This window comes from Micropterus salmoides, unplaced genomic scaffold, assembly GCF_014851395.1.
Source record: "Micropterus salmoides isolate LMB-PRFRI ecotype aquatic unplaced genomic scaffold, ASM1485139v1 Ms_hic_scaffold_10, whole genome shotgun sequence".
NCBI classification, from domain to species: domain Eukaryota; kingdom Metazoa; phylum Chordata; class Actinopteri; order Centrarchiformes; family Centrarchidae; genus Micropterus; species Micropterus salmoides.
The window spans coordinates 10,504,824-10,523,055 of NW_024040041.1; the positions used below are offsets into that span (position 1 = coordinate 10,504,824).

General features: G+C 40.2%; 1 protein-coding gene across 1 annotated transcript in view; it reads left to right on the plus strand.

Moving 5' to 3' along the window:
- The first annotated feature begins 6,323 nt into the window (after positions 1 to 6,323).
- Positions 6,324 to 18,232, plus strand: part of pvalb6 (parvalbumin 6) — a 60,417-nt gene continuing 48,508 nt past the window's right edge. Inside the window, exon 1 of the mRNA XM_038695611.1 lies at positions 6,324 to 6,553. The gene's annotated coding sequence lies outside the window, so the exon portion shown is untranslated. The remainder of the gene's footprint in view (positions 6,554 to 18,232) is intronic.

Below are 18,232 nucleotides of genomic sequence, written 5' to 3' on the forward strand. Positions count from 1 at the left end.
ATATATTTATTCTGATTAAGCATTCAGAACCATTTCATGGTTAGATCAGAAATTAAGAAAACAGTTAAATTATTTATTATTGTACACCTGCTGCATGTTGTTGCATGAGTTACAATTCACTTGTAATTGCTAATAAGGTGTTTTTATTTAAATGTTGTTGTGTTTCATTTTAAATGAGAGCTCATTGCTGTTTCTCTGCTTTCCTGTTATGATACTGACAGTTATTCAGGTTTCTCGTCCACTAAAGCAATGAGACAGAACCCATATTGAGTCAGTGAACATTTCAACCACCAAACATGTTGGTCACACAATCACTAAATCAGATCATTACTTACCTTTTCACTCATCCTAAATACACACATCTATTACACCCAGTACCTCTTTCGACTGATAAAGAGTGAATTGTGCACACTTATGATAAAGCTCCCTTTTCACCTGTTTTGGTCAGTATTGTGTTGATTAAAGTTCCTTTTTGTGACTGCATGTGTCGGGTTAAAAATGCATTTGCACTTGCAGCCCATGTCATTTACTCATCAATATTAATTCTTGAAAAACAAATTAGAAACCTAACTCTGACTCTGACTCAAACGTGCGTCTCAGTTTCTCCTTTCGTTGAAAGATTACCAGTCTTAGAAGGTGAGTACGCTCTTTAAGCCTCCATGTCTTGCTTGAGGACATTTGGCTCTTTCTAGTCCCCCACACCGCTCCTCCAGTGGATTACACAGCGTGCTATTTAATGCTACAGTTTCACTTGTCTTTTCAATATGACTTTAAAGTTATCTGACAGATCCAGCAGTTTACTCGTCCTGGATCGTGACCCACGCCACTGTCTGATGGCTTTCTTGATTCGACGCATTTGAGTAATGAAGAAGGCAAACATCAATGTGACAAAGACAAAAGATGTAAAGGACATTTTAAGGTCATGTAGGAAAAGCCAGAAACATGCATGCACATCGCCAGAGGTTTATGACTATCTCAGAAACAACTTCAGTGATGCTATATGCTGCTGATTTTGCTGTCAATTGTTTCCGATAGACATGAAAAGAAAGTTTATTATGCTGTAACTCAAAAGGCTCAGCTGACCTTTCTCTCTGTCTCTCTCTCTCTTGCCCTCTGACTTCCTGCTAACATATCTTTAACTCCTCGGTCTGAGCAAAGTTGATGATGAGTGAAGATACAGCATAACCAATTCCTCATTTCAACTGCTGCCACTTTGCTGTGACTTGCCCAATGCACATTTGCAATACTTTTTTAAAGATTTTGATTTTATAACTACTGGCCTCTGCCCACTGTACGTTAATACTGTGTCAGGCAAACAATTTTTTGATGCCACATGCACAAGGGGCTCAAAACCATGAAATTCTTTTTAGTTGCAATACAAATGCAAACAGATCTACAGATATACCACTGGCAACTGCTGTGGCTTCAGAGCTGTCAATATTAGTGCTTCACAGCGCGTTTGGCATGGATCCAGACAAGTTGGGAAGACTAGAATAGCTTCTTTCTCTAGAGACCTTAAGAAAGAAAAAAACCCTTCCTCTGATTCTCAGAAACAATGAGGAACTCACCAATCAACTTGCTGATCTCTACATGTCAGCTACTTGAGGTTTGCTTGTGTCAAGAATCACATATGGTCAACACTTGGTGGGGTGGAACGATAGAGTGTGAACTCACATGTTCATTTTCTCACAACATATAGCAAGATGTGTTGTTGGGTGTATTACAGTGGGGGAAGAAGCACAAGCATATATTTTACTTAAGTAATACGCTCTGTAAAAATACTCTATTACAAATAAAAGTCCTACAGTCAATATGTCACTTAAAATTATTAAAGTAAAAGTTTTATTGTGTTGAATTGTCCTTCAGAGAGTCATATTATTATATATATACATCATATTATTGGAATATTGTTGCTGATGCTTGAACACGTAAGCAGCATTTTAATGTCAGCACATTTAAACTACTTCATGTCTTGTTGTATAGTTTAATTTAAAGCACAGTAACATATTTTATGACTTGATCACATGTTTTGTTTGTAAAATGTAAATCTGTAAAGTAACTAGTGACTCCAGCCATCAGATAAATGCAGAGGACTACAAAGTACAATATTTCCCATTGAATTATACTTCAGTAGAAGCATAAAGTGGCATAAAATAGAAACCCTCCAGCAAAGTAAAAGTACCCCCAAATTTTACTTAAGTACAGTACTTGAGTAAATGTGCTCACTTGCATTTGTGGGATTCTACCATAATCATGCAATAATACAACAGTTACAATTACTAAACATTTTTCTAAAAATGTCACAACAACAATTTTCCAGCCAGCTTGAGCTTAACCTCAATCGTGCCACCTAGTGATTGCAAACTACAAGTGGTGTTAAGTATGCTGATACCTCTGCTGTGGATGGAAAGATGCATGATAAGAGTGGAATTATTGACGGAAACAAACAATGGTTCAAAAACCAGTAGTTAATTTCAATCTTTGTGCAAAATATTTGTTCTTAAACTGAACACTGGACTGATCTGGACAGCAAAAACACCCAACAATGCTGAGTACCAGAGGTTTGGAGTGAGAGTTATCTAATCATGCAACTACCTCTCTGGGGGTTCAAATTAGCTTCTGTTTGAATGACTTCATCTGCCTGTTAAATCAGGTAAATCAGTCATGAGTCCCAGAGACCATCATCTCAGAAATCCCCCAAAACAAATGAGACACTGTGTTCCCATTTCGATTCAATAAAGAGAAAACACATTCTCATTAACTCCACTTCTTTCGTTCCCAGAAATACAATCAGTTCTATTGTTAATGCTCCTACGTGAATGAAACTATACCAGCTCTTTATGGCACATTTGCAGCAGCCTATGAGAATACAGTCAAAGTGCTTATTGTGTAAATCCATGCTAGAAAAGAAACCACACTATCATGGACAATATGTGTTGAAACACTGGGAACTGTGCATTTGTGGCGCCTTTTAAAGATTCAAACTAAAATGTCCAGAAATTGTGTGCCAAATACGCTTACATGCACATGTTCAACCTGATTAAAGTTCAAGGAATAATGCCAGTTTTAAGGTTAAAGCGGTAAGCTGAGTTTTCCAGTAATGCAGTGCAAGTTGACATGATTTACATGACTGAGCGGGAACCAACTGGAAACTTTTATTTCCTCTTCACCACTAACAGCTTCACCACCATGCATCCTGTTCAGCCTCATTGGCAGATGTACCGAGAAACAACAATGAAAGACATTGTATTAGGATTCGTTTAGTTTCTTCATTTGTCTATTTTTTGTCTATGAGGGTTATTACATGTCACAGTAGTTTGTCACAGCGTTTTACTAAACGCACATCCAGCTTTCTCTGGTGAGGTAACGGGTTGGGCAGTACTTTTAAATTACAGTTTCAAATGTTGTCCAATCTTGCGATTTCTACTGATAAGAAAAGATGTGCCCTTATAAATCCTGCCTTGTACAGCTTTAACAGTGTATGCTTTAACATCCTAAATAATTGTTTTGGGGCATTCTTTTTACAAATTTAAAAAAATAACAAATTCATCAACAAGAACAAAAGGATTTTGATTACTCTGAAAAAAAAAATCAACTGCCAAATCAGTGCTAATGGCATTTATACACAGCATGAGCCGAATGATTGGACCAATCTGTTTTTGTCGACTAATAGCGCTACTTTCACAATTGCACAGCCATCATCCTGCTGGTGTAAAATGAAATACCCTTTGAGGCTAATGAGAATGTAATGTAAATTAATGAGATCAATAGTGAGTGTGTGTGTGAGAGAGAGAGGGGGACTCCAGCAGGAGAAATAAGGCAGCGTCAATTCTTGGACTCTTTATGAAGAAAGGCACACTTGTCCAATAAGAATCCGTTATAGTAATTATAAAGTAGTTGTAGTTTAATGAGCAGAGTACTCTGGGCTGATAAACAGCTGCAGGAGACACGCCTTGCTCTCTTTCTCCTGTCTCATTAATTTTGTGCCTTCTCTTTCTATCAGACACACACACACACACAGACACACACAGGCTCTCTTGATGTTATTACCGTCACAGCACAGTTGTACTCCATTACTGCCTGTTTCCCAAAATCACTTGAGAACAATGAAATCAAAAGCAAGACTAGAAATCACATTGAAACTTATGCTGGTGTCAGCAGTGGTGCATGCAGCCATCTAAATGACACGAGCACACAAAAGCAATCACTTAACAATGCATGTAATATCCTGGGAGCAATGATCACTTCCCTTGTCTCAATTTTTACTTCAGATAGAGTTGGGAAACATCTAGAATCAAACAATGACATTGTTTTTATCTGAACAAATCAATTCAATTGTTGGGTTTCTGAGAGTGTGCAGTGCACACACTTCCTCTTTTATTAGCCAGAGTCTGAACTAGGATGTTAAAGCTGCAGCTCTGGAGTCGAGCAAAAAGAGGCGAAATCCCTCAAAGCTGGAACTGCGCCCAAATCTCTTGCTCTGTCTTGCTGTCCATCTATTTTACAAACACAAAATACGCAAGCAGGCTGTGCTTACAGCACAAATCCATGCACACACAGATGTACAATACACACATTCTGGAGGGTGATTTGCCAGAGAGTCTCGCAGGGGTGAATCCCATGGTGCAGCACATTAGTGTGTGGAAAAGAACACATTGCAGCCCAGCCTTTAGGGCATTTTAGATTTTTTTGAAGCTTTTTTTGAAGCTTTATGTAGTTGACTTTTGCAGACTTTTATGAAAATGGTATGCCATTGTCAACAGTGTGCTTAAACAGCTGAGTAAAGCCATTTCTTTTTTAAAGGGTGACAAGAAGTCCCAGGATTAAGCCCAGCATCCACTCTGCTGAAGTGTCCTTGAGCAAATTAATCCTCACCTTGAGAAAATGAATCCTGATATGGTCAGCTCCAGAGTACTTTAGCTGATCCAGACATCTGACACTGAATCCTAAAAGAGATTTTCAAATGCATCACATCTCTATTATCAGAGCCCCTTTTATGGCCCTCAGGTCCGACTGTAGTGAATGAGACTTGACCCTTTATTTGAAATCTGTACCTTTTTTCAAAACCATGTCCGGAAGGTACTTTACTATGTTGCCCTTTTTAAGTGCATTCAGCGAGGGATTTATTTGCCTGCAAAGGTACAACACAAAAAGACCACCAAGAGACGCACAATGGCAACAAAGTGACACAAAATGACCACAAAAAAGAGAAACAACTGCAAAGAGAAACAAAACAACTACAAAGACAAGCAAAATGACTACAAAACAACAGCAAACAGACTACAAAACAAAACTAAACAACTGAAAAGGCTTTCTGCCAGCAGCCCGGTGCGTCAACGGGCTATGATAAAGTGTTGGTATTCGATGACCTGGGAAGGAGAACGGGCCATCCGTCCGTGACTGTAAAGTGCTCTGAGGTATAGTGCCACTTCACAGAACATTATGATTCACACGTGACCCATTACCCTGCCTAAACTTTCTGAAAGACACATGACAGATCAGTGGATTTTCACAATAACATCTTTCACCATTCACCCTTCTTTTATCTTTCCTCTCTTTCTTTCCATTGCTCTTCTTCCCCACCCTTTCATTGCTGAGCGCATTAAGCCAAAGGCCAATCTGCTCCTCTTCCCCTGCTCTCCAGGTCAGTCATGCTTTTCTTAGTGTTCCCCGATTCCATTTTTGTCAGCTCTCTTGCCTCTCCCCCTCTTTTTTCCTTCCCAGCCCTCTTGTCCTCTGGCTCCTGTAAGTTATTGCTCCAAAGGTGATTGCAGTATCCATGCTGCAAGATACCAACACTGGATTGGATTAAACTGTGATTTAATGGATGAAAGGACATTTTCTCCACTCTGAAATAGATTGTCTCCAGGGACCGGCCGTATATGGCGGCTTGACATGAGTTGAACTTATATTTTTTGTTGGCTTTGGAAGGTTACAGCTGTAATGGAGTAAAGACAAAGTTGTGTTGTGAAATCTGATGGTTTCACATATTTTCCTCTAACAAATCAAGGCCCCCTGGATTACAATGTGAACATACCTGTCTCTGTTCTCTTTACCTCTTTGCCTCTGCCCTCATCTATCTTTTTATACTCCTTCTTCCTTTCTTTTGTCTCTGCGTCCTTACCCTTCCTTCCTCCCTCCTCTCTCCAACTTTCCTCTCCGTCCATTCCCTGCAATCCCTCCTCCTCCTCCTCTCCTCTCAAACATCACACATTCCCCTCCTATCCCAATCCAGCGCACCCTCCCTCTCTCCCTCCCTCTTCCTTTATCTCTCCCTCCCTCTCTCTTTCTCCCCTTCATCTCACCTCCAGCCAGCCGGAGCACCCTCCTCCTCCTCTTCACACTGCCTGCCTTCTCTCATCCACTTTCTCTCTCTCTCTCTCTTTATAGCTATCACTCTCTGCTGTCTCTTGTCTTTTTATCTCTCTTTCTGTCTCTTTCTCTCTTTCTGTCCTCCACTTCTCTTCCACCGCCAGAAGCTTGCCGGCTCGCCGCTCTTCCTTCAACCACTGAGGATTCAGAAGCACCCGGGACGAAGACTCTGTCACAGGAGGTAAGTGTCCACAGTATGACTGTATGTGTTGTTGGTTGTCAGTAACCTTACATGCATCTTGAAGAAAAGAAGAGAATAAAGGAAGAGAGAGTAAAAAAGAGGCAATCAGGGCTAGATGATGATGATGATGATGATGATGATGATGATGATGATGATGATGTGTCAGGGGAAAAGTAAAAGAAAAGCATGGAAAAGAAAGGCTGTTTTGAACAATCAAAAAAAGCTTAAAAAAGATTTAGAGTTCAAGGAGATGGAAAGAAAAGCAAAAATGGAAATGAGTGCATGAGATAAAACAAACAAACCAAAACATCAATATTTGAACTAGAGAGCAGCCAACATAAGAGTGAGAGGAGTATTTAACATAAGTAAAGGATGTAAAAATGAGAATGGGGTGGTGATGCTTCCCTGGTGTAGCAGCTACGTGCCTACAAATGCAGCGGTGCCTGCCTCCTCCTCCTCCTCCTCACCCGTAAAAATCCCATTCACAAACAGGACCTGAAAACAGTCGATGGTGATTGGTTCCCCCGAGCGCCGTGTGTCTGTGTGTACTTCATTACGTGTGAATGTGTGTGAAAGAAAGAGAGGGGAGGGTGGTGATGGAGGTGGTGGGGAGAATTACATTCCTGTGCGGGTGATGCTGAGGTTTCGGAGCAGAGCCTTGAATGAAACTGCAGGGTTTGCGCTTATGCATCAACAGTATGACACAGTCCATACTGTACAGGAATGTAGAGACGGTGAGAGCTGTGTAGTGACACTGCATTTTCATTTGTGGATCCATTTCATTTCATTGGCCCAACATAACGTCATGATGACAGACAGACGGCGGTGCGAGTGGTGATTTTGCAACAGACTCAAACTTCTTATTTTCCTAACTCTTTCTCCCTCATTGCATCACACACACTGCTGTTCCAGATTGTCGTCCCTCTGCTTGCTACCGTCACAGCCACAATTTTTGCTGCTGCCAACCCTCCTAAATTAACAGCTGTCCAAATAGCAATGCGCTCCTGCATCGCCAATGCTGTCCAATTAGAAAGTGACATTTGTTTGGGGTGGGGCCGAGGGCTGTCAGGGTTAGTAGTGGACCGACAAACCGACATTGCCCTCCCTAGAACCATGGATAAATGAGATATAATAAACATTAAAATAATTGAAATAATATTCTGCTAGAGAGATACAAGCATACAAGACAGTGAAAAGCCAGTTTAAAAATATAGTAATAATAATAATATTTCAGCTGTTTAAAGGGAAATACAGAGGAAGAGATGCAGACTGTGAATGGTAATTAATTCCCCAGTTTAGGTGCCATGGTAGAAAATTTACGGTCACACTTGGTTTCATTCGTACGTAGGAACAACAAGAAGAGCTTATTTTGCTGAAGTGTGTGTCCTTGTATGAAAGAGCTTTGGAGGTCAAACATATAGCTAGGAGCCAATCCATTTAGTGAATTATAGGTGAATAATATAATATTGAACTGTATTCTGGATGCAATGGGAAATAAATGAAAGGATGCTAAAACTGAGGTAATGTGTTTTCTTCTCATTGTTCCAGTTTTATGATGAGGATAGAGTCCCTTTTTACTGAGGGCAAATTACAATAATCCAGACAGAATGAATGATTTTCTTCTGGTCAACGGCAGACAGAAATAGTTTCGCTTTAGAGATATTTCTCAACTGTTAAAATCACAACTCAATAACTCTTTATACTTGGTTGTCAAAGTTCAGTTTTCCGATTAAAAATAGTCCCAAACTTCTGGAAGGCTGCTTGGTGTGGGGCCGAATGAAACCAAGTTTTCCGTCTGGGTGAGGGAAATATAATTCAATCTTATCCTCATAAACTGGAGAAACTGGATACTTAACGTCCTCAAACGGTCCTTTGGGGCAGTCAAACTACACGAATCAGTGGGGTTGACGGGAAGATATTGTTATGCATCATCTGCATATACACAAAACAATATATTGACCAAGGGGAAGCATGCAATTAGAAAAAATATAAGGTCTCAGAATCGACCCTTGAGGTACACTACAATTAGATGAGGAAATGGAGCTACCAAGTTCCAGAGAGTTATGATTTGAACAACTTTGATATATTTGGGACTAGAATACATATGAAGAGAAGAAGGCAGAGAAAGAAAAGGAGAAAGGCAAGAATTTTAGTCAGCCTCACTTCAGAAGAGAGCACAAGTGGGTCTTGCGGTTAAAAAACAAAGTCCTCTTCTTTCCAACGAGCAGGATGCTATACATACAGACTATACTTTGACCATCAAAGTATACACCCTTCTCTACCCTCCCTCCTGCCACTTGCGCTATCTTTCTCCACTCTTACACCCATCATCATACATCCTCATAAACTTTATCACCACCACCACTTCCCCATTAGATATAAAACTCAGGCGTGAAGCACAGCGGCATTTCTTCGCCTGGTTTCATGGGAATTCAGTGATTTAACGAGCATGGAGCTCTGTGGAGTGCGAAATACCCAGGTGTGACATAATGCTCCTGGGGGAGGAGACCTTGCAGTGTGGGTATGGGACATTTGTGTGTGCAGGAGATGGTTATGTACATCTGTGTGTGTGCTTGCCAAGGAAGACTAGAAGACAGACAGACTGGTGGAAGCGTGTATGAGTGAGTGTGAGAATGACAAAGAGAGATAGTAAGAAGGGGATATGTGTGTTTGTGTGTGTGTGTGTGTGTGTGTGTGTGTGTGTAGCTGTGCAGTACTGATGCTGGTGTGTTTAGGGAAGCGAGAGAACCAGTGTTAAGAGAAATTTCAGACTGGAGCCAGTGGGATTGGGACAAGTGCAATGGGATAGCTATTCAAATGCCATAAAAGCCAGACTGGGGGTGCGCGATGCGATGTTTATATTGACAATATGTAGTCTAGGTGGTCCTATTAAGCGCTCTGAGGAGCTTAGAGTGCGGTCAAATGCTGGTTTGAGGTGGCTCTTGTGGCCTGTCAGCCGAGATGAAAAAGAAAGTCTGTGTGCACTTATCTCTCTCTCTGTCATAGTTCATAGATGCAGACACAATCCTTCACACTGACACATTGTCCCCTCTTGTATATCCATGTTGTGTTTTGTTCAGGGCCGGGGCGAATATAAGATCAGATCTTTAGGGGGGTTCAGCCTCTAATGAGAATGTGAGATATATCAATCTTGGCTTCACTATCTGTCCACTTTCTCACCTAGTTCTTCTATCCATCTCTCTCCCTCTGTGCACTCACACACAAACATATTGGATTCAACTACAACCAACCAAAAAAGTGACACTGGCGAGATGATGCACAAATTAAGCCTGGAATCTAATGTTAGAGGGTTAAAAATATTTCAGAAAATAATTACTATAGTAATAAGTTTCTGAAATATTTTATTATAAATATTAATATATAATTGTAATATAATAAAAAAAATTAGGGGGGATGAGCTGAAATTTAGGTGTGCTTGAGCACCCCTAAAAAGTGTCTAGAAAACGGCCACCTTCTAAACTGTACGGACATCTTTATATAGAAATTGTCACAACAAAATTAGAAAGCCACTATTTGGAAAACCTGACAATACCCATTAAAAAATACTGAATTTTTTAACAGTTTTTCTACTATAACTTAGGGGTGTGCATCTTCACTGGTCTCACGATTAGATTCGATTACGAATATCAGGGCAACGATACGATTTGATTCAATATCTTGATGCATCACGATGCATCACCTGGAAAGTGGGAATTTCTGGACACCTATAATAATAATAATCCTTATTTGTAGAGCACTTTTCAAAAACAAGTTACAAAGTGCTTTAACAAGTGTAAAGAATAATACAAAAAAACAAGATAATAGCATGAAAAATGAATATAAAATTAGTAAAATACAATAAAATAAAAGGGATAAAATAAAGTCAAATAAGATCGGGAAAGGCTCTCCTATAAAAGTATGTTTTAAGAAGGGACTTAAAAGAGTTCACTGACTCAGCCGACCTGATTTCCTTGGGCAGGCTGTTCCAGAGCCTCGGGGCCCTGACAGCAAACGCTCTGTCCCCTTTAGTTTTCAGTCGAGACTCTGGAACAGACAACAGACCTCTGCCCGAGGATCTCAAGGTACGTGCTGGTGCGTATGGGACTAAAAGGTCAGAAATATAACAAGGTGAGAGGCCATGAAGAGCTTTAAAAGTGATCAATAGAATTTTAAAGTCAATTCTAAAACATACTGGGAGCCAGTGTAATGAAGCTAAAATAGGAGTAATGTGGTCATATTTCTTTGTTCTGGTTAAAAGCCTGGCAGCTGAGTTCTGGACAGCCTGGAGTCGATCAATAGATTTTTTGGTTAAACAGGTGAAAAGGCTGTTGCAATAATCCAGGCGTGATGAGATGAAGGCGTGTAAAATGGTCTCGGTGTCCTTAAAAGTTAACATAGATCGAATTTTTGCTATATTTCTAAGTTGATAAAAACATGATTGAACAAGCTTTGTGGTGTGCTGCTCGAAATTTAAATTACTATCAAACCAAGGTTCTTTGCCACAGGCTTAATGTGATTTACTAGGGAACCAGCAGATGGCAGTATCTGATTTGCCATCTGCTGAGACCCGATGACCAGGATTTCTGTTTTGTCTGAGTTCAGCTGGAGGAAATTATTTGACATCCATTTTTTAACTTCACAAAGGCAGTTGTTAAGTGAACTCAGCATACCAGGATCTGTGGATCTGACGGACAAGTATATTTGTGTGTCATCAGCATAAATATGAAAAGAAATGCCATGTTTATGGATAATATGTCCAAGGGGAAGCAGATACAAGGAAAACAAAATGGGTCCTAAGACCGACTCCTGAGGCACACCATATTTAACTGGACAGAACGAGGAGACATAGTTGTTTACAGACACACAAAACTTCCTATTTGACAGGTAGGATGAAAACCATTCTAGGGTAGTACCAGAGATCCCCACCCAGTGCCTCAGTCTGTCTAACATGATGTTGTGATCAATGGTGTCAAAAGCAGCGCTAAGGTCCAGGAGTACAAGGACTGAGCACATGCCTTCATCAGCAGACATTAAAAGGTCATTGGTGACTTTAAGCAGGGCAGTCTCAGTGCTGTGGTACTTCCTAAAACCAGACTGAAACTTTTCAAATAATTTGTTATTTTCCAGTACAGTGAGCAGCTGTTTGGACACAATTCTTTCTAGAATCTTTGCAATAAAAGGCAGTTTTGAATTGGTCTAAAATTATGTGGGAGGGAGGGATCAAAACCAGGTTTCTTTAAAAGTGGGTTCACGCAAGCCGTTTTAAAATAATCAGGGACACAACCAGTAGATAGGGAGCTGTTGAAAACAGAGATCAAATGGGGCCCAACAGAATCCATTATTTTCAGTAAAAATTTTGTAGGTATTTCATCAAGTGGGCTGGAGGACACTCTCATTTGTGATACTGTTTTTAAAAGCTCAGACAAGTCGATGGGATAAAACTGGTTAAAACTCTCTTGTTGCTGGTGAGGAACCTCTGAGTAAGAGGCCACGGGGGTAATAGAGGCTCTGATTGACACCACCTTATTGGTAAAATAAGATAAAAACAATTCACAGTAATCATTACTTCCAGCTGAGGCACAAGGAGGGGTTGGGTTTACCAGATGATCCACAGTCTTAAACAGAAACCTGGGATTGTGTTTATGTGTAGTAACGAGTTCAGAAAAATAGTGTGTTCTCGCATCCTTAACCAAGTTATTCTATTTAATTGATAAATCCTTCAGACTGAGGTAATGGACTTGGAGACTGGATTTTTTCCATCTGCGCTCTGCTTTCCTGCATTCCCTTTTTAGGCTGTGAATGCTGTCCAAGGTTGCTTACTAGCTTTAGACGTAGGCCTAACCTTTAGAGGAGCAGTAATATTTAGTGACGACAAACAGATATGATTGAAGTGATCGACCAGATTGTTGGTGTTGGAATCAGACAGGTGTTGGCTTTGGCTCTGAAAGAATGCGCAAAACTTTGAAACACTTTGTTCATTAAAGATGCGAGAACACACGGAGCTTGGTGAGGCAGCATGAGTAACAGGTGAATCGCAGCTAAAAACAATACATCTGTGGTCAGATATGGTCATGTCCACTAATTCCACAGAGGAAATGCTGACACCCAGGGTAAAAACCAAGTCCAGTATATGACCACGGTTATGTGTTTGCCCTTTGACATGTTGTTTGAAGTTAAAAGAAGTGGCCATATTTAAAAAGTTAGTTGCATTAACATTGGTGGGGTCATCAACATGAATATTAAAATCGCCACAAAGAACAATTCTGTCATAATTTAAAACCAGAGTAGATAAAAATTCAGGAAGTTCTGATAAAAATCCTCCAGGCGGTTTTGGGGGGTGATAAATTATAACAAATATGATAGGTTGCAGCCCTCCAAGTTTAAGAGTGAGAACTTCAAAGGAGTTAAATTCATCACAGCGTACTTGATGACATTTAAAATTTTTCCTATACACGCTCACTAGCCCACCACCACGACCACTGACCCTCGGTTGACTAAAACAATCATTACGATTATAAGGCTACGATGTGATTGTAAAATGATTTGGATAAAGATGTATTTTTCTCACTGTGTGACTACTTGTTACTTTCAAAGCAAAGTATTTGTAACAATCCAAACAAGTAGGTAGGAATGAAATGCAGATATTTAAGGTTACTTCATATAAATGTGTTACGGAAGCCCTAAGCTATTTATATTTTTCATATTTCATATTTTTATTTTAGTTTGTTTTGAAAAGTCCATAGGTTGATGAATGTGGACCAATCGCCGGGATGCACACACTCCAGCACGTGATTAATTGTGAGCATGTAATCATCTTCATAACAACTTTGTTGAAGAGGAATATGAAAAAGATTTTTTTTTTTACATTGGTCATCCATAAAGAATCAAAGTCAAAATCTTACAACTATTAGTCATGTACCTTGCTCACTGAGCTTATCTGTGACATTAAAATCACCTTGAAATTACCTTAAACAAATGTTCTTGCCAACCCCTGTGTTGAACTACTGTTTTGTTATCTGGAGATCATGAGAAAATGATCTCGTTATCATGACAAAACAACAGTCATTATCTCGAGATCACGAGATAATTAATAAAATAAAGATACGAATCGATGGCTGCTTAGGGCTTCCGTAGTAGCTAACATTGCAAAGCATTAATACATTATTACAGCGTTATTACTGACCTCTGCTGCTGCAATTTTTATTTCTGAGGCTGCTGTTATTAGTATAGAGTCAGATGGGGTTGAACTACGCACTTTACAATGCTCCAGCCAAACCACGTTCACTCCACCTTAACAGCTGTTCCTTTTTTTGTCTCATCTAGTGTAGAAACATGGTTGTGCATCTTCTTGTAAGTTGATTATTGTAATCTTGTATTGAGCACCATGGGCCTTGAGAAATGACATTTTGTTCATTTGTGTATTCGATACATGGATGAATGACAACAAACAAACATGAACTAGTAGCCTAAAAACATCCTGCTCAGCTTCCAGACCGCAGTCTGAAGAGGAGATGTTAGCTAGCGCTAACTGCCTTCACTTTTCAGTAGTTGGAAAACAACAGACAGACTTTAATTAACGGACACACTGTGACCTGCACATTTACAGCCAGACTGAAACCTATACCACTCATGTTTTCCTCTGCTCCACTGCTTTCACCGTCACCTACAGCCGCCTGTCACGTAGCTGTCCTATGAAGAATGAGGACAGGATGTTAGCTAAGCACTACTGTGCTGCACAGTATGCGGATGAAAATCATTAACGTTAGTTACACATTGATTTTATTGATCATGTGAAAGTTTATTAGCAGCAGTCATTTTAAACAGATGCCTGTCTGTGCCGAACAGGGAGAATCACAGGTCTCTGTTGTGTGCACACCACAGACTGCCTGGAGCTGCACTTCCACATTTGTGAGTCACGATGCATCTAAAAATCCATTATTTTCAACATCCCTACTGTTAGCCTACTATTGTATGCCACTCCTGAAGTATCTTCTCCCCTGACATTACATGTAGAGAGTGATAAACTGTTGCTTTGTGTATAGTGCCATACAATGGCTCCTAATTTAGTCTATGATGAAGTAAATGATCCGAAGAAGGTTTTAAAATGTGTGACTGTCCTTACACTTAATAATTATCATGCATGCAGATCTGCCCTGATGTTCCTACAAAAAAATCAATCTAAAAATGTGAAATAATTTAAAATATGATTAGGTTTAATGTTGGGTCATTTCAAATGTAAAATCTCAACTGATTTTATTTTTCATACTTTCAAATGGTACTAATGTTAAACAAGACTGTCAATTTCCAGACATGCTAGCGGTAGCTATGCTTTGAGCTGTATGCTAACCTCAGTATGCTAATATGCTCACAATGCTCACAATGACAAGGGATTTTTAGCAAGTAGAATATTTACCATGTTCACCATCTTACTTTAGCACGTTAGCTAACATTTGCTAATTAGTACTAAACAGTACAGCTGAGGCTCTTGGGAATGCAATTTGTTTTGCAGGTAGCTATAAAGGGAAATCCATTAGTCTATAAATTGGTATACCATTGTATACACCAACAACAACAAAAGACAAAAAAACAAACAAACAAGCAACACAAACAAATTAACATATGCAACAAATGTCATGGTAATCTATCTATCTTGTTATTTCAGAACTAAAGTGGTGGAAAGAATGGCAGACAGACCGCTAAAGTGGCTAAAAATGCTCAAAGAAACAGAAACACACACAAACAGCAGCTACACATGTATTTTGCAAATAGAAATGGATTTATTACCTGTCACTATCTTGTCTGCATTGTGGTTGTTTGTGTGGGCTTGTTATCGTAGGTGAGACAGGAAAGGTCTGCGTAGCTAGAAGGAAGCACGGTGCTTATGTGGGCAAACATCCATGGAAGGATGCACCCTGGGAAATTGAAGAAACATTTTCTCTGGTGCATTTCTTTTGATAGTGGTTTTTCTTCTTGACCTTCCATCCATCCATCGTCAACCTCTTATCCTGCATACAGAGTCGCGGGGGCTGGAGCCAATCCCAGCTTACATTGGGCGAAAGGCGGGGTACACCCTGGACAGGTCGCCAGTCCATCGCAGGTTCTAGACCTTTATTGTTTTAATTATGCAACATCACCATCATGTTTTTCCTATTATTTATCCTCTCCTCCCTACTTTAAATTCCCTACTTTTCATTTCAGTATTGTTTAAATCTCATTTCAGCGTTAATCTTTTTCTACCTTTTCTTCACATCCTCCACCACCTGTGAGCTGATATATAACTATAGATATACAGTGGGTACGGAAAGTATTCAGACCCCTTTAAATTTTTCACTCTTTGTTTCATTGCAGCCATTTTCCAAAAATCAAAAAAGTTCATTTTATTTCTCAGTAATGTACACTCAGCACCCCATCTTGACAGAAAAAAAACAGAAATGTAGAAATTTTTGCAAATTTATTAAAAAAGAAAAACTGAAATATCACATGGTCATAAGTATTCAGACCCTTTGCCCTTTACACTCATATTTAACTCAGGTGCTGTCTATTTCTTCTGATCATCCTTGAGATGGTTCTACACCTTCATTTGAGTCCAGCTGTGTTTGATTATACTTATTGGACTTGATTAGGAAAACCACACACCTGTCTATATAAGACCTTACAGCTCACAGTGCATGTCAGAGCAAATGAGAATCATGAGGTCAAAGGAACTGCCTGAAGAGCTCAGAGACAGAATTGTGGCAAGGCACAGATCTGGCCAAGGTTACAAAAAAATTTCTGCTGCACTTAAGGTTCCTAAGAGCACAGTGGCCTCCATAATCCTCAAGTGGAAGACGTTTGGGACGACCAGAACCCTTCCTAGAGCTGGCCGTCCGGCCAAACTGAGCTATCGGGGGAGAAGAGCCTTGGTGAGAGAGGTAAAGAAGAACCCAAAGGTCACTGTGGCTGAGCCCAGAGATGCAGTCGGGAGATGGGAGAAAGTTGTAGTAAGTCAATCACTGCAGCAATCCACCAGTCGGGGCTTTATGGCAGAGTGGCCCGACGGAAGCCTCTCCTCAGTGCAAGACACATGAAAGCCCGCATGGAGTTTGCTAAAAAACACCTGAAGGACTCCAAGATGGTGATAAATAAGATCCTCTGGTCTGATGAGACCAAGATAGAACTTTTTGGCCTTAATTCTAAGCGGTATGTGTGGAGAAAACCAGGCACTGCTCATCACCTGTCCAATACAGTCTCAACAGTGAAGCATGGTGGTGGCAGCATCATGCTGTGGGGGTGTTTTTCAGCTGCAGGGACAGGACGACTGGTTGCAATCGAGGGAAAGATGAATGCGGCCAAGTACAGGGATATCCTGGACGAAAACCTTTTCCAGAGTGCTCTGGACCTCAGACTGGGCCGAAGGTTTACCTTCCAACAAGACAATGACCCTAAGCACACCGCTAAAATAACGAAGGAGTGGCTTCACAACAACTCCGTGGCTGTTCTTGAATGGCCCAGCCAGAGCCCTGACTTAAACCCAATTGAGCATCTCTGGAGAGACCTGAAAATGGCTGTCCACCAACGTTTACCATCCAACCTGACAGAACTGGAGAGGATCTGCAAGGAGGAATGGCAGAGGATACCCAAATCCAGATGTGAAAAACTTGTTGCATCTTTCCCAAAACGACTCATGGCTGTATTAGATCAAAAGGGTGCTTCTACTAAATACTGAGCAAAGGGTCTGAATACTTATGACCATGTGATATTTCAGTTTTTCTTTTTTAATAAATTTGCAAAAATTTCTACATTTCTGTTTTTTTCTGTCAAGATGGAGTGCTGAGTGTACATTACTGAGAAATAAAATGAACTTTTTTGATTTTTGGAAAATGGCTGCAATGAAACAAAGAGTGAAAAATTTAAAGGGGTCTGAATACTTTCCGTACCCACTGTAGATAACTGGTGGGTGCTGAGCATATGGCCATCTCGTCACTACGCCTTCTCCACCACTTAAGAGGTTGTCTGGATAATTAAAACACCATTCCCAGCCACGGCACTGAGGTTGCTCAGAGGCAATTTGCATTTGCGCTGATTTTGTCATGAAAAGCACAATTAACCCGGTGTTCAGGGCCCTTGTTAAAAGCTATTAATTAAAACACAGATTTTGATAAAAGAGAATGAAGAAGAGGATGCCACACTTTTTTGCTGAGGTGACTGGTTTCACTAGGGATTTTGGTGGAAATGAGAAACACTCAAACAGTATACTTGATGCTGTATTTGCTTACCAGGCTGCATGCAAAGTCATCTAGATTGATAACACCCACAATTTATGATAGACTGTAGCACCACGCGTCACTAAACCTTGTCCCTCAGATGCAAACTGAGACAAACATGCTTATACAGGTGCACAAACAGACAAACTGTGTACTGATACAGGGCAGGTCACACATGACGTTACTTTATCCCCTTCCCCAACCCTCCCACCAACCACCAAATCCCCTCTACACATGTACAACATGAATAACTGTTAATAAATTACATCTTAATTGGCCTAGACAGAAGGTTGTGATAGTCAGGCAATACAAGACTTGGGAGTCTTCATTGCCAAGGTCAAGGACAGATGTTGTGTGAGGCGGCTGGCATCTGGAGAGCACTTGATGGTCCCACCGATAGGCAGGATGATTAGTGAAAAAAAAAAAAAATAACACT